Source organism: Pyxicephalus adspersus, chromosome 1 (genome assembly GCF_032062135.1).
Source record: "Pyxicephalus adspersus chromosome 1, UCB_Pads_2.0, whole genome shotgun sequence".
In the NCBI taxonomy this organism is placed as follows: Eukaryota; Metazoa; Chordata; class Amphibia; order Anura; family Pyxicephalidae; genus Pyxicephalus; species Pyxicephalus adspersus.
In genome coordinates this window covers 158755922-158782616 of record NC_092858.1, presented here as the reverse complement: position 1 = coordinate 158782616, position 26695 = coordinate 158755922, and the positions used below count along the sequence as shown (strand labels likewise).

Here is a 26695-nt window from a genome sequence, read left to right as displayed (position 1 = left end):
AGTAAAGAAACTATACAGGACACAGATAAACCAAGAACTGATTGCATAGAAAAGGATCCAGCTATTAGTACAAGTAGTAGCTATTAAAACTAAACTACCTTTCAGTCTTGGCTTGAAAATATTTCCAGCCTTTTCAACGAACTGTCAGTAACACAAAAACATGTCCATTTACTTTTTTTTCCTATCAAATAAATATTTCTCTTGTTTCAGCAATCAAGTTTTGGAACAAATGTGATTTATGTCACCTCATTCAAATAAAAAACTCACTGGTGTACCATTGAAAGTAGACATGTTTGTGTAAACCATTTTCACTCATCACAAGCTAATACAATGGCTTCTCTGTTTCTCCGAAGACCTTTCCCAGTCTCGCAGTGTCCAATCCACTCTGCAGTATTTATCAGCGGGTAGAAAATGGAAGTAGTCAAGCATAAAACACCTTGTCAAAACATTCCTAATGCCCGCCTCATTGTTAAAGACATGTTTAATAGCTTTTTAAATTGAAGATGAAGGACTGGAGAAAGCGCAGTTAGAAATGTATAATGGATATGTGCTGTTTATTGTTCTTATTACGGGATGATTAAAGAATCATCATAAATGAGCTAATGATGCTTGTATGATTCTAAATGACCTAAACAAAGAGAACAGGGATATAATTAGGCCATGTTATACCACAAAGTTTTTATTGATGTGATCAGGAAGTCAACATGCTCAATACTCTATACAGCATGCTCAGTATACTCCACCTATCATACACTGGATCTAACACAATGAACATAAATCCTAAACAGATGACATTTTGTTTGATGAAGCACTGCAAAATACTATAATTTCTGTGTTTTGGCTTTTCAAAACACTGGGACTGAATTATTAAAACTCTTTAGGACCAGAGAACATAGACTATCATGGGTGAACTTGGGTGATACAGAATCTGGAATGAAACTGGTCCACGATTGAAAACATTTGTCAACTAATAGCAAATCATTTTTCAAAAGTCCAATCCAGGACTGCTGGATCACCTAGGTTCTCCAATTGTAGCCTATTTTCTCTAGTCTTGAAGAGCTTTAATAAATCAGCCCACTTCTTTATTTTTCATATCTTGGTAATGCTGATCTCATACTTCCTTCTATATTGGTTGACCTTGCCTGCACAATGTTAGTCGGCATAACTTCCTGTAAGGTCCACCATGGGGGCATGTAATAATGATTATGGGTTTGAAGTGTAGATGTAATTCAGGACTAGTGGTGCAAGTCCAGATCCAGAAAACTGCCACAAAAGAAGAAATCTCATGTTCCCTATACTCCAGAACTTCCAGGTGTTTCATGCTTTCTGTGGCTAAATATAGCATAGTGAATGGTTCCTGAAAATGTATCAATGGATCGGGGTAGACTAAATCTTTTACCAGACACTTTTAGAGCAAAATGATGGATTGTAAATTAGGTGTCTAGGGCAGCGGTCACCAACTGGTCGATGGAGAAAATGTTGGTGGTCCGCAGCTCTGTCTCCCGTATGGACACAACCTGCCCACTTTCCCATCACGGGGTCAGACATGCTTGCTAAACATCCTGGGGGGACAGTAGCGCAGGGCTGTGGACACAACTTTTGTTGCATCTGCAGCCCTGCGCTACTGTCCTCCTGAAATTAAGCAAGCAGCTCTGGGCCTGTGATAGGAGAGTGGGCAGGTTCTGGCATCATGACGTCACTCTGGTGGAAGTTTCTTCCCCTTTGAGTGACACACCGCTCCCCAAGCATAGGCAGTCCAGATACTGTGGGTTTCCGTGGAACTTTCTACAGTTGTTAATATTTTAAATGTTTTTTTTGTGATATGGGAGGAAATTGGAGTGCCCAGAACAAGCTCACACAAATACAAGGAGAACATACAAACTCCATGGCCAAGAATAAAACCTAGGACTGCTGTAAAGGTAAGAGTGCTAGCCACTGAGCCACCAACCTACATGTATATGCCTAGGTATGGCAACTTGTAATATAGTTTTAATTGACATCAAAGCTCATGCCATTGATCTGCCTATGAATTGGGGTAAATACAGTGTTACAAAAATGTATTTATTTTGTTATAAATATAATAATGTTCTTACTTTGCATTACTTAGTTAGGCTTGTGAACTCTGTTAAAAAGCTCCTATACAATACAAGTCTTGGGAATCATGTTGCCAGCAAAATGGTGGGTTAAGTAGCTTTGTTGGATAGAGTGAACACCTTGTAAATTTCAGTGGAGTATTACTGGGTGTATCCCATAAGCCCAAAATCCAAAAATGGCTAATAATGTTAAACTAGACCAGTGAATTTCAACCACTGTGCCACTGCACACTAGTGTGCCAAGAGAGATCTTCAGGTGTACCATGGGAAATTATCCAATTATTTGGATAAAACATTATCGAGTGTCTGTGCTGTAGTGACTGGCAGTGTAATGTAATACTCTTCCATGTCAGTGGGTGGCAGTAGATAGCCTAATTGCCTTGTTTATTCTTAGAGACAAGGGAATTTGCTACAGTGTCATTTTGTAACATTTTTGATTTGTGGCGTGCCGAAGGATTTTTTTCAACGTAAAAAATGTGCTGTGGCTCAAAAAAAGTTGAAAAACACTGAACTAGACCACTAGTCAACTCCAAATTCACCGGAAGGCCCTGTAGCACAATGTAAGGAGCTTTTTTGAAAGTTGGAATATTTAACATTTCCCTCAGCAGATTAACTTCACCTTGCTTGGACTACCTTTGTTCTTTCTACAGGTGTTATTATTTTAAATGTTTTTGCTCAGCAAGGGGGTGGGAAGGACATAGTGAAGGTCAGTGAAAAACAAAGCTTGTATTTCAGATTTAGGGTAAACACTGCACTAATAGAACTAATTATATGTTTACTGGATAAACAACATTTTCCATAATACAGACACTTTGTTCTATTTTCAGTATCAGACCTTTCCCGTGTTTATAGTGCAGCAACTTTCCCATTATATCCCAGACACTTTGTTCCCTCTCTATAACATTGTATTATGTTGTCTTCAGGCTAAATGTTTTTTCCTTCTCACAGCTAGTCATTTACTGTGCCCAACCTGTCATTTAACACCCTGTATATCGGTATCTGATCTAGAGCTAGAACAATAGCTTATAGAAATGGATCACTGTCCTTTAAATTGTGTGGTCAGTCCTAGCTGAGGTGAGCCAGGAACAGCTGCAAAAGTGAATAATTATTACCAATTTGTCATCTTTCGCCTTAGCAGCAAGGTCAAAACAGTTCTTGGGAATAAGATGGATTGTAGAGGCCTGAAAGGGGCCTTCAACTATTCTGGAGAGCCAAAGTTTTTTGCTTAAGTATAAAGGTGTGAATAAAAGCTGAGGGGGCCTCTGGTCCTCTCTGAACAGAACCCTCCCCCACTTTCTCCATCCTTGGGGGAAGAAACTCAATTTTCAACTTCTGTATATCAAATATATCTATTTGGGAGAACCGTCCTCAGTATGATAACAGTAAGCAAGGTCTGTATATTGAGACACAAAAAGTGATAACAACTACTTTTTAAATAAAGTGGAATGTGCCGACAGACAGAACAATAATCTCAAATGGACAAGACAGCAGTGAATTTTCCCAATTTTTTGCTAGTTAGAAATTAGGACCTTTGACAGGCACTGGGCCTAAATGCAAAAAAGCACCAGGCTTCAAGGTGAGTGTCGGCACCTATTCTTTAGAGCAGCCATTTTCACCCGGGGTTATATGGAACCCCAGAGTTCCTCCAGAGGCTGCTAGGGGTTCCTTACAATGTGACTAATGGACCCTTACATTTGATGGTGCCTGCATAGTTCCTGGACCAATGCCACTTGGACAGGGATACAGGGCATCAAAACATTTTTTGTTGTATGTATGGATAGTATTGTAATCATCACCATAAGGGCAGTAGCATGCCTATTCTTGTTCAGTGACCATACATATAAGGTGTATTTTCCCACTGATTAATTTATTGGTTTAAGCAAGGGTCCCCTAAGGCCTTAAAATTATTTAAAGCGTTTCTCTGGGCCAGAGCCGCTTATTAGGTAAACATCCTACCACTCCCCATCCCCCACCCCTGTTTTCCCAACGTTGAAAAAGTCAAGTTAGTTGCATTGGGTCATGCATAGGGCAGCATGGAGGCTCAGTGGTTAGCACTCTGGCCTTTGCAGCGCTGGGTCCCAGGTTTGAATCTTGGCTGGGATTCCATCTGCATGGAGTTTGCAAGTGCTCCCCGTGTTTGCTTGGGTTTCCTCCCACTATGCAAAACATGCAGTTAGGTTAATTGGCTTCCCCCCAAATATAACATTAGATTGTCTTAAAGACATTGTAAGCTCCTTTGAGGGACAACTAGTGACATGACTAGGGACTTTGTAAAGCTCTGCATAATATGTTGCCGCTATATAAATACTGTGTAATAATGATAATTGGGTTGTGATACAGGAGTATACTTGGTTCCCCCTTTACCCCCAGTGGCGGCCCTGCTCTGGGGTAAAAGGGTTGAAAAAAACTGTGATAGAGTCCTGCCAGACACATACAGTGAAATCTGTTACTGGTTGTATTGAAACATCCAAGAAAGATCTATTTTCACAAAAGGCTTTTAGTCTTCCAATATGCTGAATGTAACAAGGCAGGTGAAAAACTTGCTGAAACAGCAACATACTATGTTAGTAATAATAAAAAAATACAATCCAAAACCCATAGGCTTGGAAAACAGATGGACAAATTATTGGTCAAGACCATTGGCTTGAATTCTGTGTGATCATTTCATTATATATATTATCTATGGTTGTGAGTTCTTGGAAAATATGAAAACATCTCCTGTCAGTTTGCCCTGGCGATGCCAGTGTAACCGGGTGTAGAGGATGGCATAAAATAAAATTGTGACTAATGCATGTGAACAAATACTAACCTTTTTTAAACAAAGCAGTCAGTTTTTGAAATTGAGAAAGGAATGGGGAGAATCAGACTGGATCAGTTATACTGATGTTTTGCCAGTCTGTGGCAAAAAACATAAACTGAATTATAGAATGTATTAGTCCTTGTCCTAACTTCTTAGCTTTGATCATAGCACACTGAAAGTAAAATGATTTAGCTCAGGGAGTCTGCCCACCTTTTAGGCATACTATATGACAAACGTCTGTTCTGCATACTAGTTATTGTGGCACAGTATGAACTGAAGCCATTGAATGAGTATGACCATCAAGCAGCTAGCATTAACCACACTTCAAATAACACATGATAACATAAGTTCTAGTGTAATAAGTCTTTAGTGATATAGACACATTAATTTATTGATGTTTCAGAGCATCATGTGAGAGCTAAATACACATCTGTAGGAACCTGTCACAGATATATGGCAGCAGCTATCATTGACTTGGTTCACTTTAAATACGAGTTCTAAGGTATCATTGAAATATTGAGGACTGGTGGCTAATAAAGACAACCTGGTCCATACAGTCTTCTTTTTTAATATTGTCTGAGGATGGATTTGTTTATTCCAAGCATGTTCAGAGTCATTTATTGACCCAACTTTTTCTTCTACTGGAAATTGTCCCAAGTTTCAACTATTCTTTCCATAAAATAATACTTTTAAGATACTTTTACACCTCCTTCTGTATGGTTTAGGGTGACGCCATTGTGTTCTTGACTTCAGGTTTATATTGGAAATACTGCCCTTTAGAATCCAATCCATACCCTTAAAGACTAATAAAAGCTAAAACTTTTTTGATAACCATTTCCAACTCCAAATCCATAATTAAACAAAAACAAGTTTTCACCAAAGATAAATTTAAAAAAATACACTGAACCCTAAAAATACTGCAATTTAATAAAGCTCACCAAGACTGGAGAAAACAGACTATCATGGGAGAACCTGGATAATCCAGCAAACCTGAAATAGATTTCCTAAAAACCGAAAACCAAAAAAATACCTTTAATCCTGCGGGTCCCACGATGGTGCTGGTCCTTCCCGCGATCCGTTCCTACTTGTGTCCTGGAATTCCTCTTCGTCCTGATGCTAAAGAAGCTCTGGGCGTCTCCATCTTCATTCTTCACTTTCTTCTTCCTCCTCGGTCTTTTTGGCACGTCACTGCGCAGGTGCGAGATCGGGTGACATGTACTCAGGTATGTATGATTCAGGTGTCCACTGTAAGGGGGGGAAAAAAGAGCTGATTTCACTGCACTTGCATGAGATCAGCTCTCTTTTTTTACCCCTTTAGAGCAGGCTACGTCACCCGATCTCGCACCTACGTCACACAATCTCGCACCTGCGCTTAAAGGAAAAAATGCTTTTTCCAAGCATTGAGCACCCAGAGCCTCCCGGGATACCTATGTCATGCATCTCGGGAGGTTCTGCACTCCCATTCAGTCTTGATCGCCTAGGCCAGTGGTCCCCAACCTTTTGCAGGTCGTGGACCACTAAAAGCATGGAAACTTTACCCCAGAGTGACGTCATGATGCCACTCTCCCATTGCAGAATCAAACCTTGTTCAGAGACACAACTCGCCCACCTCCCTGAGCCTGCAAAGTGTTCGCAAGACGTGGTCCAAATGATGGTAATAAATGACCCAATCTATTTCTGGTTTGCTGGATCCCCCAGGTTCTTCCATGATAGCCTTCTAGCCATCTTCTCCAGCCTTGGAGAGCTTTAATAAATCAGGCCTATTGTCTGCCTAAAACCACACAAATACTTTTATCACAATTTGCAAATTAGTGAACACCACCATAATCTTAACACAATAGCTTAAACAATGTCCTTACATAAAATATTACCTATGGCATTACATATTGTGATTAATTTTCAGAATTGACAATAAAAACTGCACTAAAAGCCAATTAACTTAGGCTGAGTCATCACTCGGCATGATCTTAACAATAGGTGCATCCTTGCTTGATAGCTAGCTGATCTCCAAGACGTATGCTAGATTTTTATAGACGCATATTGTAATTTTTAAAACAGAATGCTCCTTTAAATATTTTATGCGGCTGTAAAGCATAATTATATTATCAGCTAGGATCAGGCTTTGTAGAATCAACAGGAAAGCCGCACATGAACCTGGAAGTATAAAAAAAACAAGAATTCTCTCGACAACGACAAAAGCGACCTCCAGAGTTGATTGCGGTAACAGAAATTTTTCAGTCAGAGACAGGTAATTTAACCTTCAATGGTGACTAGATAAATGGATGCAATAATGAAGTATTCCCTATGTACGAAGAAGAATTTAGGTTGGAGTAAACAGTTCTATGTAAATATAAATCCGTAACGGGACTCTCCTGCTTCTCTGGCACCGCTAAGAATATAAATGCCTGTTCTGCTGAGTCGCCATTGATTTCAAGTCTTCTCCCCCCTCTTTTATTTTAATCTCTTCCTGCCACAGAGGATTTAAGCTAAGAATTTCAGCACATGGTGTGAACACAAAAACATGGAAGGAAGAATTCTGAAAGAGGATCCTGGTGATTTTTTTTCCGATGCAGTATTTTTAAGCACTATTATTTCCAAGAAATTCTAATTTATAATATGGGGAGGATTTTTTTGGCACAGGCTCCAGTGCAGATGTTATTCCTTAAGGAAGACGGTCTTGATTGCCTGGGTGAATAATGACTAGGCCCTGGCATTGAGCCAGAAGTCCTCTTACAGCAGAATGTAGAAAACCACTCTCCTACAGAAAGAGGCCCCCAGAAGAATAATATATTATTACGCATGATTCAAATTACAGGATCTGCAGCAGGGGAGTGAGTGGCTGAACCAAGACACAGCCGCTGCACGCGGAATACTGATGATGAGATGATGGAATGCACGGCGCAGTGAAAGAGCCACAGTTTACCGGTCACCTTTTCTGCATTCTCTCCAGAGTCTCTTCGCGCCTCATTATGGTTCCTTCTAATTTTTTTACAGCTCATGGAGGCTTTCGCTAGGATTCACTAAAACAGATTTTTTATTTTTTTTAAATAATTTAAATCTTATTTTAAAAAATAATAACCACCTTTTTTTTTTTTTACAATAGAGAGGCCAGGCAACTCTCCACTGCAATTTCCTAAAAGGCCTCGAGGACATACTAGGAAAAAAAACTGATAGAATTTTCACCTGGTTATGCCATTTTATCAAGATCCTCATCCCCAGAATTAAACATAGGAATATTTTTTCCTTTTATTATGAAATGAGCAAGTGTTGATAATGGTTGGTAGGGAGCATAGGGAATTTTACGCTATATATATATTTTTTAAAAAGCAAGGTTATATCCTCTAAGATTAATCATTATTCTGTAAACTCGGCACAGCCGCTTGTATCTGTTTTATTTATCTCATTTATGAAAAGCATTATTATTAACGCCTGCATAATATCCACTAACATTTCTGGTTTTTTACAACAATATATTGGCTGCTTGCCTTAGGCGTACATTTAAACGTCTTACGATTTGGAAAAATGAATATACGGTGTTTTTATGTAGAGAGAAAACATTAAGGCATTGGCAATGGCGGGGGAGAATGAGGGCTTATCATTTATTCATAAATGATCTCATCGCTGTTTCTTAATACGATTTTACCTTGATGGAAAGAAATAAAGAATAATCATGCTTAACTTGACTCAGACTGTGACAAAGGCCAAAGAATATCTTTAAACGGGTTTAAAAACCATACTTTTGAATAAAGGATATGTGTTAGAAATAAAATTAATAAAAAAGATCTGACTGTTGAATAATGAATGAATAAAAAATATTAATAAAACGCCGTTGTATGGGAATAGTCAACGGGAAGGGGTTAAAATGTAATCTGCCGCATTAAAAATGAAATAATTGTCTCATTGACAGTGTGAAATAGCACATGCTCACATGATTGCTGGAATGAAGCCATCTTTTTTTACATAGCGAGTTAAATTATGCAGGCAGAATAATTAATGAGGGGACCTAATCACACCGAAAAAAAAATAATATATGTTAAACAAGGTTCATTACTGCATGATGTAAATGAGTTTCTCACCAATAATGTCACTGATTGGCTGAGGCGAGTAGCTGGTTTCATACAAGGCAGCATGGGCGGATTGGCTGCGAGCTCTTCTGGTTACTGCCTGCTCAGGCAGGGCTCAAGTCATACCCGTCCTGCATCTCTGGCTGGTTGCTTCTATCAAATCCTGTTCAGCCCAGCTGTGTCTCCATAGTAGTGGTACCCTAAGCGAGATTCTCCCTCCTGTTTCCCACAGCTCTTGTCTGCAAGGCGGTCGCTGCTGTGAAATACCAGCCTTTGGCATCCAGCCCAGACTGTGATCTTACATTTATCTATAACAAAAAAAAAGAAAACAAGTAAAGTATTGAAGAATATAAATATAAAAGCAAAACTGCAAAAAGCTTACAAACTAAGCCATTCCCTATTCTATTTGCATTGTTTATTTTTTGTCGTTTTTTTTTTTTTCAATTAGTTTACAATTTGCCCGCTCCACTCCAATTTCGTTAACGCAATTTGTTGGGAAAAAAATGGAAAAAAAGAAAAGAAATGTCTCAATTCTTTACCTTGTTAACATATTGCTTCTCGGCATACAAAAAAGGCATTAGGGATATTTCTGCAGAATTTGATCAGAATTTAATTAAATCCATGTCATTTTTTTTTGCCTTTAATAAATGTTTTTTAGCTATGCAGAAAAAAAAATTTAAAAAATAGAAAATAAAGAAATTCTATTCTTGCTCCACAGCTGTCTGACCCCCTGATAACATGGAATGCAGTCATATAGTCATATGAAGTTTAGCAGACAATGGAGAACCTACAAGCTTCTTCTAGACAAGTCCTTTATAACCAGTCAGTATTATGTGTTGCAGACAGTGGCCAATCGCTATAGAGCTTTCTGCAGCATTGACACAATAGGTGCACTGGCCACTGTGTCCTGATAGAAGCTTGACACGTTTATACATTATTAAAGTGCATACGTCTTTAATATTCTCAGTGCTACAGACAATTCCCAGCTACCTACATGTAATTACTCCACCTTTATTACCATCAATAAGTACCATACATGAGCCGCTCCCTAACAATGGGTGGTGCATGATAGTGTACGTCACATTTACAGTCATTTACTGTATATCAGCAGTCTGAAATTACCAGCTACATACAACATTTTAATATTTTGGTATAGCTATATTGGTATTATCCAGTTTAATCTCAACTAGCCTATCCATGCGCATTCATTTAAAAAAAGAAATGTAAAAAAATCTAATTTAAGCCATGCTGGGTGCATCTGCAAAAATTTGCATGGCGCCATACTCTACCTCCTATTAATAGTTAAGAACACAATTTCTTCACTGTGTTTGGGTTATTAATAAAACTTCTCAGCTATACTTAGCCATAAATGTTAATAAAAAAGGGGGAGGGTGGTCTACATATTGGAGACCCTTAAAATTGGATTCCTATTGTGCTAATCCCACCATGCGTGAAGTAAAATGATGAGATAGCTCTACTTTTCCTTGAATTAGTTAAAGGCGACGCCTCGCACTGCATAGTGGGAACCTGCAAGCTAATTTCATTTTTTTTTTTCGTATGCATCCAGGATTAACATATTCATGAACTAAATGGCTGTTATGACTGTGGATTTAGGCAGAGGATAAGCAAAAGCTCGACCATCTCATGTGCACAATGAATATCATCAAGAAGGGGGTGGAAAAAAAAAGATACATTCGGAATAGTCATTTTCATTTTTTTTAATATGGATATTCAATTCTAATATTTAAAAGGATGTAAGTATGCTGAATTTAGAAAGAAGAAAGGATCATTTGTCATTTGGCAACTCCCCTGTGTTGTCTTGATGTCAAATCTACCATTTTAAGATGTTTTAGCAAGTTTATCGCCATCACTGCTAGATGCTGTGTTTTTATTATTACAGAATACATTCAAGATTACAGAGAAGATCAAGGAGATGAGAAGAAACAAAGAACAGTGTGTATGCTATGAATGGCTTGTAGAGATATGGAACATTACAGACAAGGTTATTGGCTCTCCGTGCTCCAGCTGTAAGTTTATGGATGATTTTGTATGTAATATAACTTCCAAGAGAGGCAACCTTAGGTGCTTTTTTTATAGCGGATTATACATATAAAAATGTGCATTTTGCATGATGTTTTGGCAGGCCTTTTATATTCGACGATCGGTATGACACTTTTAAACTATGCTACAGGCAATAAAACTGCTAATGTTCGCTCCTTAAAGTTATTTTGTCACATGTGAAGTTAGATTTCAGTAACTCTATGCAGAAACTGATTTTACATCCACGTTGCTGTTGTTGAATAATCAGCAGTGCTAAAACCAGGCATTGTATTTAAAGGAAACCTTTCATCGGTGACGTGTGTTGGCTGCCATTGCTAACTTCCTTTTGGAAATTGCCAGTTGCTTAAGCTACGTACACACGTCAGATTTTTATCGCCCGATAATCGGCATCGGCCAATTATCGGGCGAAAATCTGCCGTGTGTACAGTCGGTGTCGTCCATCGTCCGGACGACCGACCTGCCGGATCCACGGACGATGGACGACAGCCGATCCTAATGAAAGGGAAGGGGAGAGCGCGCAGCAGGGTGCCGCTCCGTCGCTCTCCCCCCTGCCCTCTCCATAGAGCATGAACGGTGCTGTATGTACAGCACCGTTCATGCATCGTGCACTCCCTTGTCGTTGGAAAGGATCGTGAAAGATCCTTTCCAACGACAAAAATTGGAAGTGTGTACGCAGCTTTAGTCGTCAAGATACCCCGAAAGCCTCAATAGTGTCAGAACAAATATGTAGATAAAGACTACTGACATTACTTTATTTGTTCCACGCCGGATCTGGAGTCATTGAATGTGTTGATGCCAAAAAACATCAGGGAGCCAACATTTTCAGGAATAAGAAATGGCAGCCTACATATTTGTCCTAGAACAGTATTTCCTAAAAATATTTGAGCAAGAAAAAAGACCTGGACATGCTGTCAGTAAGGAAACACAACATGTTTCTCGTGTCTATCAGTGTATAGTTTTATCTGACAATGTAATACTAAAAGCATACCAGGGGCAGCCATGTTGAATAATTCATACACCACCCATTGCCTATATAAATATAAGACCTCCCGATTTTCTGCAAGAGGTCTGTTTTTAAATGATACCAGTTTTCCGTTGCAAATATTTTTAACGGCAGTATAAATGTAGAGTTGTTTCAATCTGCTGTTGAATACTGCAATAATGCTTTGCTTGCAAATAAATTGCCACATTAAATGTTTAATTCTACAGAATTTAAAGTTGCAAGGTCTTTCCCTCCCTTTCTTTATTTTTAAAAATCACATTTGACAGCTAATTGTTATAGAAAGGTTTGTGCATGTGTCTACTCCTGAACACATTCTATTACTATTTCCCTGAAAAACACATATGCAAACATCCATGACCCCCCATAATGGATGAAATAAATACACACAGGTATATTTCAAAGATTTGTGAGAATGAATGGCCCCTAAATGCTGAATTTCAGAAAAACAGCTAAATACACAAATTAAATACACATATCAGAGCTGTTTCCCTTCCAAAACACTGCAGCACAACTCATTGTTTCCTGGTGCTGCTTCTGTATTGAGTCTGTATAGAGAATAGAACATAATGGTATAGAATAGAATTATGTGAAAAATGTAAGGAATTATTTTTAATAATGTATTTTTACATACAAAGCTGCAATATTTTGTCATTGCAGCTCTGTGTAGGATTAGAGATTGTTCTTGTTATTTATCATGAATCTAAGCAAACATTACAAGCTATTAGGGGATTAGATGACAATAACGTAGATGGATTTGGGTAAATTTGGGAAAATGTTAATATCTCATGTGTTGTGTATATAAACCTTAGAGCAGGGGTCTTCTTCCTTTACACACATTTTTAGTATTTCTCTGAAGCGATAGAAAATAAATATGTGTATATACAAATCTGGCCCTTGAGGACTGACATGTAAGATACCTACCTTCGTATTGTTACCATATTTCCCAGATGACTCCCAGATAAGTTTTTAACCCTCTGGGTTATTTCCAAGAGAGCAATGAGAATATTGCTATTGAAATTCAGCATTGTTATCACTTCCTCCCTAAAATTGGGCATTTATAGTTCAGGATTTGTCAGCCTGTAGAGAATATGCTGGCTTTATGGGGGACTAGAGCAGGAATAATGTCAGTAGCTGTGGTATATACACATAACATAACAGACATTGAATTTGAAACAAGCTAAATCAGTCCCTAACCCCTGGTAAAAGAAATATTTTTGCTTAGTGCTCAGCGTGTACTGCAATGACAGAGAATTTTGTATTTTTGCATTAAAAAATAAAGAAAGTCTTTTTAGTTTTTGATAGATTGGAGAATGGTTAGACCAGCCATGCTTAACCAGAGTTCCATGTAATCCCAGGGTTCCTCCAGAGGTTGCTAGGGGTTCCTCAAACTGTGTCTGGTTGATCTCCAATTTGATGATTCCTGCATATTTCTGAGGCCAACACCACTTGGTAGAGCCAGCTGCATGACCCAGTTTTCAGTTTTTTATAGATGGTATTTTAGCAAACGCTGTAAATTGGGCATTCTTTCCACTGATCGACAATTAAAGAAGCTTTTTTACTCAGAATCCCAAAATACTGGTTTTAGCATGGGTCCCTCGAGACCTGAAAAAATATTTTATGGGTTTTTTCTGGGTTAGATGCACTCTCAATTTATCTGTGTCCTCATTAAAGAGGTTCACCACTCTGTTTGTACTGGTGATCATTGTGACCCCCAAGTGAGGGGAAATCCAAAATGATAATTGTTCCTAGGATAAGAGGTAAAAGCTAGTATTCCAATGAGGACACTTGGTATGGGGACAATTGTTTCCCTCACTTGTGATGGTTTCCACTAACTTGTTTGGAATGTGGATTAAAACAAATTTAGTAAAAAAATTCCAGAAATACATAGAGCCCAGAAATTATCAGCTGTCAATACAATGGGCCGAATATATCAAAGCTCTCTAAGTCTGCAGAAGATCATGGGGGAAACTGGGAGATTCAGCAAACTTGGAATGGATTTCTTAAAAATTATTCCCTATTAGATGGCAAAGGTTTTAAATACTGGAGCAGATCCATTTCATTTTTGCTGAATCATCCAGGTTCTCCCATGATACTCTTCCCCTGGCTTGGAGAGCTTTAATAAATCAGGCGCATAATGTCATCATGATACTCAAATGCTTAATTTAATTTTCAAAATGTAGGTGTCTAGTGATGGTTTTAAAGTGTAACAATACCCTTGTGTAAGTTCAATAATACAATAATAGATTACATATCTCTAAAATCCTTATTTTCAGTTAGTCAAAAACAAAATACGCCAATTTTCCTCCAACAGGTTTATTATGTGACCAGCAAGCCAAGTACGCCCTTTTTCCTTTGTCCAGTATGGCCAATTGTCCCTGTTACCGGTCCACAATGGGCAGATTAGACTGCATACAATTGCCTGGTAGGCAGTTATCATTTTCATCTCCAGATATTGTGTGGGAAATTAGAATCTCTATCCAGTCTTTATTAATGCCTATGGTACTGCTAGAGGGATTCACTCTATCTTTTAGTTCTGTTGACCACCAGTAAAGAACATAACATACCCAAAATTTAGGTTATCATTAGAACAGAAATAGAAGCAAAATGTGACTAAAGGTTTCCTTAATTTTTTACAATTTCCTACCACCTTTATAACAAAAAAAGCAACCTAAATAAAGTAATAAGTTTATGTTCATTTTCTTTTTGTCCATTTGAGTTCATTTTCTTTTCAGGTTGAATGAATGGGCCCACAATGAGACATGGGAGAAGGACCTATGCAAATCATGAGAATCCAAAAGTAGAGCAATTCCGAAACGTGTAGGAGGGTAATTATGGAAAACACAATTAAAAGTTGTTTTCATTTAAATACTTAGGAGCACCTGGTAGCATTTTCCATCCATAATTACAGTATATCATTCAGATTCTAACTCAGCAGGTGCTCACCATTGTTGACACTTAAGTTCTCGCCATGAATAGGTTAAATGGACTCAATAAACAATGAGCTGTAGAAAATGCATGTTTCATAATGAAGTAGGGCTCTCACGGTTGGTTCTGTCTGAGAGGTTTAATTTAGCAGTGGCTAAGCTTGCAAGGATTTCTCAGACAGGGGATCGTGTAAGGACAGGGTGGTGCAGCTATATCACACTGCAGGGCATCTGTCTATATGCAGAAATACAATCAGGTCTGCACAAATAACACTACATAAGGAAAGATGGAAGGTGACAAAATGCTGGTGTCTCAGAAATTATTACAGAGAGATCTAGAGAATAAATCCTGCTGCAAACTACACAAAATGTATATTTAATTAGGTGGAGTTATTTTTGTAAATTAAATACCCTGCAGATATATTGCAAAAATATATCTATAAATAAATATATGTAAAATTTGCCTTTATCAGGTTGTCACATCCAAACAAAAATCTAATAAGTGTAAAGTCAGTGTGCTTGCTCTGTAAGGTAATGGCAGGAGGGGTGGGTAATCGGCTGGTCACATAGGAGTCAAGGAGCATAAAGTGGACCATTCACTGAGAGATTATATAAACTTCAATTTTTAACCTGTTTCTATAATACACAATTTAACTAATTGAAGTTCTGATCCTCAGCCTTCATTGTTCTTAGAATCACTGACCCAGACTGAATATACAGCTCAGGTGTTTAACTAATTGTCACAGAGTTATCTGCATGCTTGTTTTAGGTGTGACTAACACTACGGAAACCAAGATCAGTTTTACATCCAGGCATTTAGCATTCCTTAAAATTAGTTCAGTAATGGCAGCTTCCATCACCTTCTATTGGTAAATCCTTTTTACCATGAGTGTCGTAAGTGTGATGGTAAGTAGCTTAAGGAATTGAGCAGAGCATTAGAAAATATTAGTAATATAGCAAGCACAGTAGGTGTGGTTGGATCACAAGGGGAAGGTGCGTAAAACATGTTACATTAAAACCCAAGTCTGGGCCAAACTTGCTGTTTTTTTTTAAAACCTGATTGGGTGTTTTTTTACCCACCTGCCATCTGGATCTCTTTCTGGTATTTCCAGGTATGGTAAAAACTGCACAACTTGTTTTACTTTTGCTGTGACGTCATCAGAATGCCTGCAGAATGTCTTCTGAATCCCAAAAGGAACCCACCAATGAACAGTCAATGGGAAGTTGATGTGGATGAGAAGATGATAGGGCTGAAATATTACTTGACCATAGATTTGCAAGTGGTTTGCAACTTAGCATAAATGGGGGTTGGGGCAGCTTGGAGCAGGAGTCCATAAAGCAAACCTATCACAAACAATCTTTATGTTGTATAAAAGTATGGCCCTTTGGTATAATGAAAAAAACATTTTTTTAAATATTTATTTTAAATTTAAAGGGGAGAACCCTTCTCCTTCCCTTTCCACCACCACTGAAGGGGGAACCCACAGCCTTCTGGGATGCATATGTCACGAACATGCAGGGCTTTCCTGAAATGTAAAGCAAAAAATACTAATCTCACCCAAGCACAGTGTTTTTTTACATTTACAGGAAGGCGCATCTCTTGATCTCATCCCTGCACAGTGTGAGATCGGGTGATGCCAGCGGAAGACAGAAGACGATGGCAGCGCCCAGTGTCCAGTCCATGCCTGGAAGAAAAAAAAAGACAGCGCAGAACCAATTGAACTAGGATCACAGAGGGATTGAGGGCTTTCCACCAATAAGGACGTCTTTTTATTTTTTATGGATGAAAGTTCCACTTTAACAAGACCTAATGAGCCTTTTCTATGTGAACAGTTCAGTGCTTCCCAGAGCATTTACATCTATGCATTGGGGTGCACCATAACACAATGTGTTTGTGCATTGAGGTATCATTCAGAGTAAAATAACAAATCATTGTAGCAAACACACACACATATTTAGGAGGAAATAAATATATACATGGCTGTTGGGGAGGAGAAGTGTATGATAGACAATCAGACAAACTCTGCCAGGTTAGTTTTTGCCGTTGTAGCACCAGTGGTAACATTTCACTTCACTCCTGTCCCAGAAAAGCAACAGATAGTTAGTGGAAATCTCCAAAGATCAAATGTATTTTTTGTTTGACAATTGTCATCTGTGTCCCCATTATATTATTTCATTTCTTTTGTTCATTGTTTTTTGGAAACTCAAAAAAAAATAATTTTAGTGACAAAGATTACTAGTACAAGTAAAGGGATGAATCTTCCCAATGGGAACACAGACAGCAAAGAAAAACTTGATGTACAATCTATCGCTTTCATACTTTATTCAATATTGAAAAAAAGATTTTGCCTGGAAATACCTACAGAATATCAGGCAGGTGGGTGTAATGATTTGGCAGATTACTGTATAGGAAATAGGAAGAGGGGGTGATATCATCATCATCAAGTCAGGAAGGAACGTGTTAAAGATTTAACAAAATGAAAATGAGCTGATGTTAGAATTATAGTAATGTTACCAACGTGCACATTCCAACTAAGGTTTGGAATTTTTGATTGAATAGCAAGGACCTGCTTTCAGTCCAGTAACGGGATAAGCTACTCTTCCACAATATGGCATGTATTAATGATCTAAACAATCTTCTAGATTTTCCAACCAAAAGTCAGAATACTATTTACTGAAATTCTGAAAGGAAAATAAACACAGATGTGAAAGGATATACAAAGAGATGTAAAGCAGAGAACATAAACTACTACATTACTGAACACGTATTCACAGAGCACCAAATGGTCTGTTTTCATCCCCCTTTACTCCAAATAATTTTCCTAGAAAGTTTAACAAGACCAAAAACAATTCTACGAAGCAAGGCATGCATGCCGGAAAACCACTAAATGGAAAGTCACAAAAACCAGATATCCTGCATAGTAAACCATTTCTGTTTTACATTATGCCTGCAGGCCAGAGCTGGCTTTCTCTTCTCTCCATAAGAAAGCCAGCTACAGCTGGTGAAATGGTCAGCTTCTTATGGTACTGCCCACGACATCAAACCAATCTGCCAAGCATTTTTGGTTTGTAAAGTTCTGTTATGTGGGACTGTACAGCCATTTATGTGCACCCTAGTCTCTTTTTTACTAGGATTTTGCTTTCTAGACTTACCACTAAACTTTTTTTGTTTTTTTACAATGCCACACTATGCCAACCTACCATCCCCTTCACCAAGAAGAGCAGCAATATGAACAAAGCATCTTCTGCAATCCTTGGAGTTTTTAATTTTATACCAGGATAGGATAAACCTATTACTCATTGACTGCATAGGTTCTATATCTACATAGAATTTCATAAATATCAACTTAATCAGGTACTGGGGATAGTTATCCATGAGTAGGATTTCTCTCCATAAGCTGACATAACACAGTGAAAAGCAACTCCAGACCAGTCTCTGGTCATCAGGGGTAGAGTGAGCAGTGAGTAGTAAATATTGCTCCTTTTCTCATACATGTATATTACCTATGTGTGCTATGCACTGAGCACTTATTTTTTTATGTATTGTTACGTTTGTCACTGTCACTGGTGTGGTGTCGTTTGCCACTGTCGATGGAGGGTGCTGTTCCCTCATGGGCCGGCCCTGAAGTCTGAGAAGTGCTCTGGTCTTATGGTCAAGTGCTCTCCCTTACTGGGAATCTCTTCGGGGGAACTCCCAGCCTAGTACCTGGTGGGAAGCCTTAGGCCACCCCCACAGAGAATGGAACCACTCTAATTTCGGTCAGACAGGCTAGTAGGCCCACTCGGCTACAGCTGGGTGGTCTTAGTACCCAGGCTCTGTCAGGGTTGTTATGCCCCAGGGGGTCTGGGGAATCTGGGTGGCCCTTTCTCTTTAGAGGAAGGATCACAATAGCACCCCAGTGCACGTTTTTTGTGGTATGTTTTTGCACATTCACTTTTTTACCAAGCATCAGTGTTTTTGTTTAGTGAATCAGGATAAAAAAAAAAATGCATAGACATTACCAGTTATGGGTTCCAGGGTAATTTCTTTCATCAGAGGACAACCTGGGCCCTAAAATCTGATAGGCTGAGGTCTAAGTAGCAAAGTAAAGAAGAGAGTGCAAGAAGAGTATATTCGAATCAACAAATTACATAGATAGCACCACAATGCTTGCCATTAGACTGGGCTCTTCAATTTAGAAATTTAATTAAGGAAAAATATTTAAAATAATCATCCTAAAAGCAGCCCTGGTTGGTATCTTACCCCTAGCTCAGTCCTATATGCTATTCATGTCATCCTGGATTGATATAGGTCTCATTGCACCTATGTTTCCACAACACATATTCCTGCCTGCTAGCTGAAGTTCTATTGGGAGCTTATTACATAAAACTTTATTCCATAATATGGATTTTCACAAGTACTGTGACACAATTAGGATCTGTCAGGCTGTAAAAAAACTGCCCTGAATGGTCCAGGCAAACCCAAATGAATGTTACATTCAATACATATTATTGGCACTAAATGGTACACTGTTAAGGCGTATGTAAAGCAAATATTTATTTTCACTATGTTTGCCATCATACCATCTGTATACAATTTTCTTAGACAACCTGTCTTTGCCAATCAGCTGCAAAGTTTTTTGCCTGGAGACCCTGCCAGTAACAGCACTACCTTTTGCCTGCCATGTATGATGTATTAGCAGATTGTTGGGCTGCCTATGAAGTCTATCAGAAAGGCGGTCAAACAGCAAACTGAAGTGAGGGGTTGAATGGCAGTAGTAGTGGTTTAGTGTTTTCTATAGCAGCGGTCACCAACCGGTGGTTGGTGATCCACAGCTTTGGCCGGTGCACCCCTGAGCAGGGTCAAGGGAAGGACCCCACTGCGGGGCACACCGGCAAGAGCCACAGACCATGTCTCCCGTACGGATCGTAGCCTCAGGGTGGTGGGCAGGTTCTGGCATCATGACGTCAATATGGGGGAAGTTTCTTCCCCTTTGAGTGACACATGGCTCCCCGCACATGCACGGTCCTGAGCTGGTAAATTTAGTGGTCCGTGGGTCCGAAAAGCTTGGCGACCACTGGTCTATAGGGTGGCTTGTTGTCAGCCTGCAACATGAATTGGTATCATTGGCAGGTTCTCCAAGTAGCAGAAAGTTTGCTAGAAAATACTAGTAAGGCTTTTCCTAAACATGTTAGAATTTTTTTTTTAATTATCATGTTCATGAGGAAGTGAACAGAAGTAAAATATAACACAGCTATGGAAACTATGTATATTGGTTGGAAACATCTCAAAGGTAAATTTGATCCTCACAAAGTCAGCTTAGCTCCGCTAACTGCTGTATCTTGCATTGTATGTTGGTTTTCATAGTCAATAATGAATGGTAGTGAAATCAATCATGTCAGGAGCAGAAACACACATAATTGCCTGACCCTGGCAGAAATTAATCCGGAACACTGTGAAATCCTCCTTCCTGTGGCCTGTGTTATTAAGGTGAATGGAGCTGACAAGCAGATTAATGGCACGATGTCAGAGAGTTTGAAAGAAGCTCGTCTGAACTTGTCATCGAGTTGTCTACAAACCCGCAATTTCTCAGTGCTTAAGGCAGAAGTGCTGATCACTAAGAGGAAAGGTCGCGGCTGTATTTTCTGCAATATTTAAGTGCCACTGATCAATGCAAAGAGAGAGAGAGGACCGCTGATTAATGCCCTTGGAAGGGGCCCTTTTTACATAGGAAAATTATAGCTCTACATACATGAAAGCTTACAGTCAAATACAGAAACCAATAGCTACAAAGTCTGGAGTCATACTTATCCTAAAAGGTATTTCCTAAAATGATATAAAGTGATTTTTATGAGTAACTGAACATAGAAAAGATGAATGGTAAGCATGAAACAATGGTTCCTGAGATTGAGACAAATAAATAAAATAGTGGTATACCCCTAGAAAATATATTTTGTGTATTTGGCTTCAAAGGGTGGGGCTTTTATGTATATATCTATATATCACAATTCATGTCAGTTAAAATGGTGAAACCATCCATTTTCAAGCATTCAGCTCTGGGAATCCTCCTGTTTGTGATCCCCGGGGCATTAGAGGTTAATTACCTTCTAGTGCCCCGGGGATCGCACACTCTTCTCAATGAATGTAGCCACAGCTGCAATCATTGAGAAGATGCCCAGCACAGGAGAGCCTCCTGACATTGTAATATAAGTATCTCTTACAAATGATACGTTTGTATCTGTAACAAATGTATAATTTGTAAGTTATACTTATATTACAATGTCAGGAGGTTCTCCTTTGTCGGGCATCTTCTCAATGATTGCAGCTGTGGCTACATTCATTGAGAAGAGTGTGCGATCCCCGGGGCTCTAGAAGTTAATTAACCTCTAATGCCTCGGGGATCACAAACAGGAGGATTCCCAGGGCTGAATGCAGCTCTGGGAATCCTCCTGTTTTAATTTTCTCTTTGGATGGTTTCACAGAACCATTGGAAGTTCGAGGAAATTTTCGCGGGCGCAGTATGGAGAGAGTCAGCATGCCCCCAGCTACCAATCAAGCAAAACCAAAATCTTGTTCTTGCTTTTTGGGGATTTTAATATTATTAAAATTATTAATATTCTTAATAATAACTTTTCACCCTGGGACCTAGCACTGTAAAAGCCAGCGTGCTAACCTCCGAGCCCCCGTTTTGTGCTAAAGTTTACAATTGTAGACAACATCATACTTTTCCATCCATGCTTCCTGACATTAGCAGAACAAAAACATGTAATAGACGATTATATTTAATTTTCTCACTTCTATTCAGTTAGAAAAAAGAAGAAATGTATATAGCTATAAAACCGGAGTTATCAACATAAGAGGATAATGTAATGATAATGATTTTAGAGTTATGTTACATACAACATAAATGAATTCATCATCTCCTTTCACCAGACAGTAATAATTACAGCCCTCAGGATATTACTCTATACAGATACTGATCTGAATCTTGAATGTTTGACAACTGAGACACTTGCCAAAATATTCAATACATGACAAGCTCTTTCTACATATTGTTATGGATATTCTACATAGTGGGGAAAGATACAGTATAATAAAACATGTTACTGAAAATGACCTTTAATGAACCAATAGCCAGATGGTGTCATTGAACAGAGCTTATCTTTTCATCAAATTAATCGGGAACATTTTGTTACTGGTTTCATCTCCATTTCAGGCTATATGAGAAGGCTGGCCTGTCCACTGTGCAAAGGATAATATTAATGGCTTTGCATTTTGTATTAAAGCAACAATGACCAATGCCAATATTAGTGAACCCAACTTGGCGTAAAACATTTTTAAGGTCTACAAATTAGTATTTTTTTATATGCCCGTGTCCATATAGACTCCCTAGTATCCTAGACCCAGGTTAACTGTGGGACCTGGACATCTACCTAGCTCTGTCCTTCATAGTGTTGGCTTGGTCATTCAACTGCTCTTTGATGACCCATAGAGAGTGGTCAAGTCTTGCTGAAAATAAATGAGGGCCACAGTGTTCAATTATTATGTTATGTTTAAAGTCTGTTCCATTTAAGATTTATAAGGCACTTGGTTGTATATGGTTTTGATGTGTTTTGTGTTTCAATTTGCAGGTCCATCAATAGAATCTACAAAGAGACTAGGAGCAGATTCATAAAGTCCATTGCACAAAAACATTGTATTGCTTCTCCATAGCAAGTAATGAAGATAAAAAATATTATATTTTAATGTTTGGACCCCTGTCAAAAAAAATCAAATTTTTTGTAATTTGTTACAGTAAAGGGTATATTAATGCAAAGTGTAAAAAAACACAGTGTTGGTGTTACCACTCCGACTTCAGCACCTCTGTTTAGCAGCTTATAACATCCCCAGCCTTCCCTAGTCATATGCACTAAATCTCTGCATCCCCGGCACACCATGCACAGCTGGAGGGGATTTGTGAGTATGTTCTGCAGCCGATGAGCAGATTGGATCCTGTTTATGATTGATGTTATCCCCAGTTCTGCCCAGCATTCTCTCAATTCTTCTTTCGTGGATTTTGACCATGGCTTGATTAAAACTTTACTCGATATTGCTGCCTGCCCCCAGGCTGTTTTACTACCTCACCTTGACTCGTGTTAATCCTGTCTGATTAGCTATTCCTACACTAAAGCCGTCTGATCGCTGTGACGCCTAGTGGGGAGAGCCTGGGAGCCATAATCAGGTGAACTTCTTGCAGCAAAGTAGTCTGGTGGCCACTGGGGTCACTGGCCCATCACTCCTTGCAGGGTACTTTGGTGAAGACTCAGATAAGACTCAGACTGTGCTTCAGATAATCCCATGTAACCTACCAAGGGGCGACCCGTAACAGGTTTAAATCGGCAATAAATGCATGTTTTCTTGTTTGCAAATATAGAAAAATCTGCAAATATAGAAAAATAACTGTTGATCTGCCAGACATGAAGTTGACTCCTAAATCTTGATTCAACAACACAACAACATTTTTAAAAACTTAGTGGTGTCAACTCTGCCCATTGTCTTTGCTAAGCTTCCATTCCTACCCTCAAATCTCTACAACATAAAGGCGAATCATTCTGTGGTCCAGGATAAAAACTAGAAGGCCACCAAAATAAGGGAAGTGCTCAAATGACACAGGACAGACCTGAATTTCTAACTTGATTTATTGTGCTTTCTTTGTTTTGTTTATTTGCACTTTTCACAAATTAAAAAAAAAATGGCACAATAATAGCACTGATCAAATATAACGAAAGCCTCCAATGTTATAATTTACAGACCCAAAGGGAGCTCATAGGAGAAGCCCATGTTTAGATGAGGGTTTTACATTTTCACTTTACTCAGAATGTCTTCACTATGGCATAAGTAAAGCCAAAGCAAGGAACCCACAAAATCCTCTTATTATTAATGAAGAACTGCAGTCTCAAAAGAAAAGTAGGATATTGTTTTACAATAAAGAGCCGTCTGGAGCACAATACGTATCTAGTTATTTGCCTGTTTTATTACATTTTTGCCTTGCAGTGGGAAAGCAGCTGCTGTGCAGTCCCAAAATGTGACATCTTCGGGGCTTTTTTCACACCAGATGGACTTGAAAACACGTACATTATGGTGCGATGCATTGTGTTTTCAGATGTATTGTGTTTTTGAAGGACCCCATTAAAACTGAAGCATTCAGGGTTTTCTAATGTACCTCAATGCGATCCTGCAGCTAGGACCTGCTCATGACAATGGGATTTCTATTTGGTTCATTATTTGGTTCATTGCCTGTGTTGGGAAATGCAGGAAAATGACACGGCATCTGTGTTTGTGGCTGAAAGACTATTGCTGTCTACACGTCTCAACTTTGCTACCATTAACCCTAGGAACATGTATTAGTATTGTGTTACATTTGATGATTGTATAATAATTATTAATCCCAACAGCCAGTGACAGTTTTCCAAAGCCATTCCAGGCATGATGTCACGCTGTGCTAATTAACTATTACCTGAATGAGGAATGTGACAGCAGTGTGTTACACATCACTACATGAATATACGTGATTGATTGGCATCTTATATGGAGCAATAATTTGGAGTCACAACCTGAAGAAGTGGAACATCTGCTGCGAAACGCATCATCCACAACACAGATCTATATAGAGGCTTTATATGTGTTCCCCTCTTGTAAGGATATTGTAATTCTAGACAATTTTTGCTAGATTTGAGCTGGAATTCTTTTCATTTTGGAGTTTTATACATTGATAGATTTGCCCTATGGGAAACATCTTTATTGTTTTTGTCTGTTATGTTTTATTAGTTTTTGCTATGTTGTGTGTTTTTGTACAGAATGATTTGACAAACGCTGATGTATAGTTTAAAAAGTGAACTTAAAAAAGTTTTCACTGTTTGATTCTGAATATACATAGGCATAAAATCCCCACCTTTCAAAGAGTGCATCAACATTCCTAGCTGAATTATACATCGCCCCTTTATGTCAGAGTATTTTACCAAGCAAGGACAAGCAATAGCCCTGACTTATTAAAGCTCTACAAGGCTGGAGAGGATACACTTTTATCAGTGAAGCTGGGTGATCCAGCAAACCTGGAATGGATCTGGTCCATAGCAAATAGCAAATTACTTTTTTACTATTCACTGACGAGAGTGTATCCTCTGGGTGCAACAGACAGATAATATACTGAACAAAGCACAGATTTCTATTAGTGGAGCCTGAAAGCTCACACCCTGTCCAAAGCTACAATCCTCCTTTGGGATCAAGTCAGTACAAAGAGCAAGTTTCTGTTTTATTGGTTCTAACTTGATGTAAGAATGAAAAGATGCTCATTAAATTTCTCTGCATTTCTTCTTTGTCATTGTTGTCTAAAGATACAAGCCTGATGTGCCAAATAGTAAATTAAAGTATATTTGTGATAGGATACTCTTCCGAGGATTGCTCTGCTGGAAATGCAGCAAATTACTTTTGTTGCAAAGACAAGGTCATGTAAGGGCACACCAAGTAATCGCTCACATGGCTGTCACATTATTATTAATAATACTATAATACAGGATTTATATAGCGCCAACATATTATGGATTGATTACCATGTCTGCTTGAATTCCTTTTAGCAAAGTGGAGAATGTAATCACGATTACTGCTGAATCACTCCTGTTATCCCCAGCACTATTTAATACTAGTGTAGCACCGGAGAGGCTGTTATGTTCACAAGTTCTCTGTTCTGGTGTGGCCCGAATGAGTACTCAGAACCCAATCCACATTTTGTCTAGGTTTTATTTTCAAATTTAGCAATAGAGGGTAGGGAAGAGCATTGTAAGGAAACCCAGGTCTCAGTCCAGATATCACCTGTCAAAGAAGACAAAAGTGAATTTGTAGTAATCTGTATCCAGTTTCAAACCAATATAGAAACACATTGGAAAGAAGAGATGACTAGCCGCTTGTATGGCAGTCCCGAATTCAGCTCACCCTGTCCTAAAGCATCCTTTGGTAAGTCTTCCGTCCAGCAGTCTTTCTGCAACTTCTTCTGCAAGTCTACATGCTGGTGAGAACTTCCTTGCCTTCCTAGTGCCTCTCAGAGGAACCCTGGCCAAACTGGGCTAGCCAGCCCCAACACGTGGGGCACCTCATCAATACTTCTGCAGAAAACCTCAAACCTTCTCCAAGAATTTGTTTGATTTAAAGCTCTTCGCAGGGTCATCTCCTTCTCTTGTGTTCCTGTCTGTATCTGTCTCTCATTTGCATCTCCTACCTAATGTACAGTGCTGCCTAATATGTTGGCGTTATATAAATCCTGTTTAATAATAATTATAAAACTCCCTCCCAAATGGGCTTCAAACCTGTCCAATGGCTGGCTAACAAATACTTTGGGCAGGTGGTTGGCTTCCCATCTCACCAGAACCGGGTGACTTCCCGACAACAGGAGATGGTGTGCCATCACGCTCACTATCCTTAAAAAGGCCTAACACTAAAGGGGTGCTATACCTATCAAATCTACTTATAACGGCAAAAGCTGAGGGGGTTTTTACTTCCCCCAGACTGTTGAATAGACAATCACCATAGTAAAATGGATTTAAGTCTAAACAGCTTCATATGTTGGATCTCGTTCCTTTAAATCAAATCTTTCTGTGCAGTGAATTACATTTATTCTATTCTATTTATTCTATTATTAGATAAACTATAGGAGCGAGTAGTAGTCTTTTAAATCTTCAAGAAGTTCAGATTTATTATCCTGACTGCTTTAAACTGGTAATGGGAAAATTAATGGTTG

The 26695-nt window shown here is 38.8% G+C and overlaps 2 long non-coding RNA genes across 2 annotated transcripts in view; one reads left to right on the top strand and one right to left on the bottom strand.

Moving 5' to 3' along the window:
- LOC140344892 (uncharacterized) overlaps positions 1-9082 on the bottom strand; it is a 266326-nt gene extending 257244 nt beyond the window's left edge. The window contains exon 1 of the long non-coding RNA XR_011923700.1: positions 8970-9082. This is a non-coding gene — a long non-coding RNA (uncharacterized lncRNA). The remainder of the gene's footprint in view (positions 1-8969) is intronic.
- Positions 9083-10144: 1062 nt separating this feature from the next.
- LOC140344885 (uncharacterized) lies at positions 10145-26416 on the top strand. Its single transcript, XR_011923693.1, has 4 exons — positions 10145-10711; positions 10858-10984; positions 14754-14846; positions 22557-26416. It is a non-coding gene; the product is annotated as an uncharacterized lncRNA (long non-coding RNA).
- Positions 26417-26695: the final 279 nt, after the last annotated feature.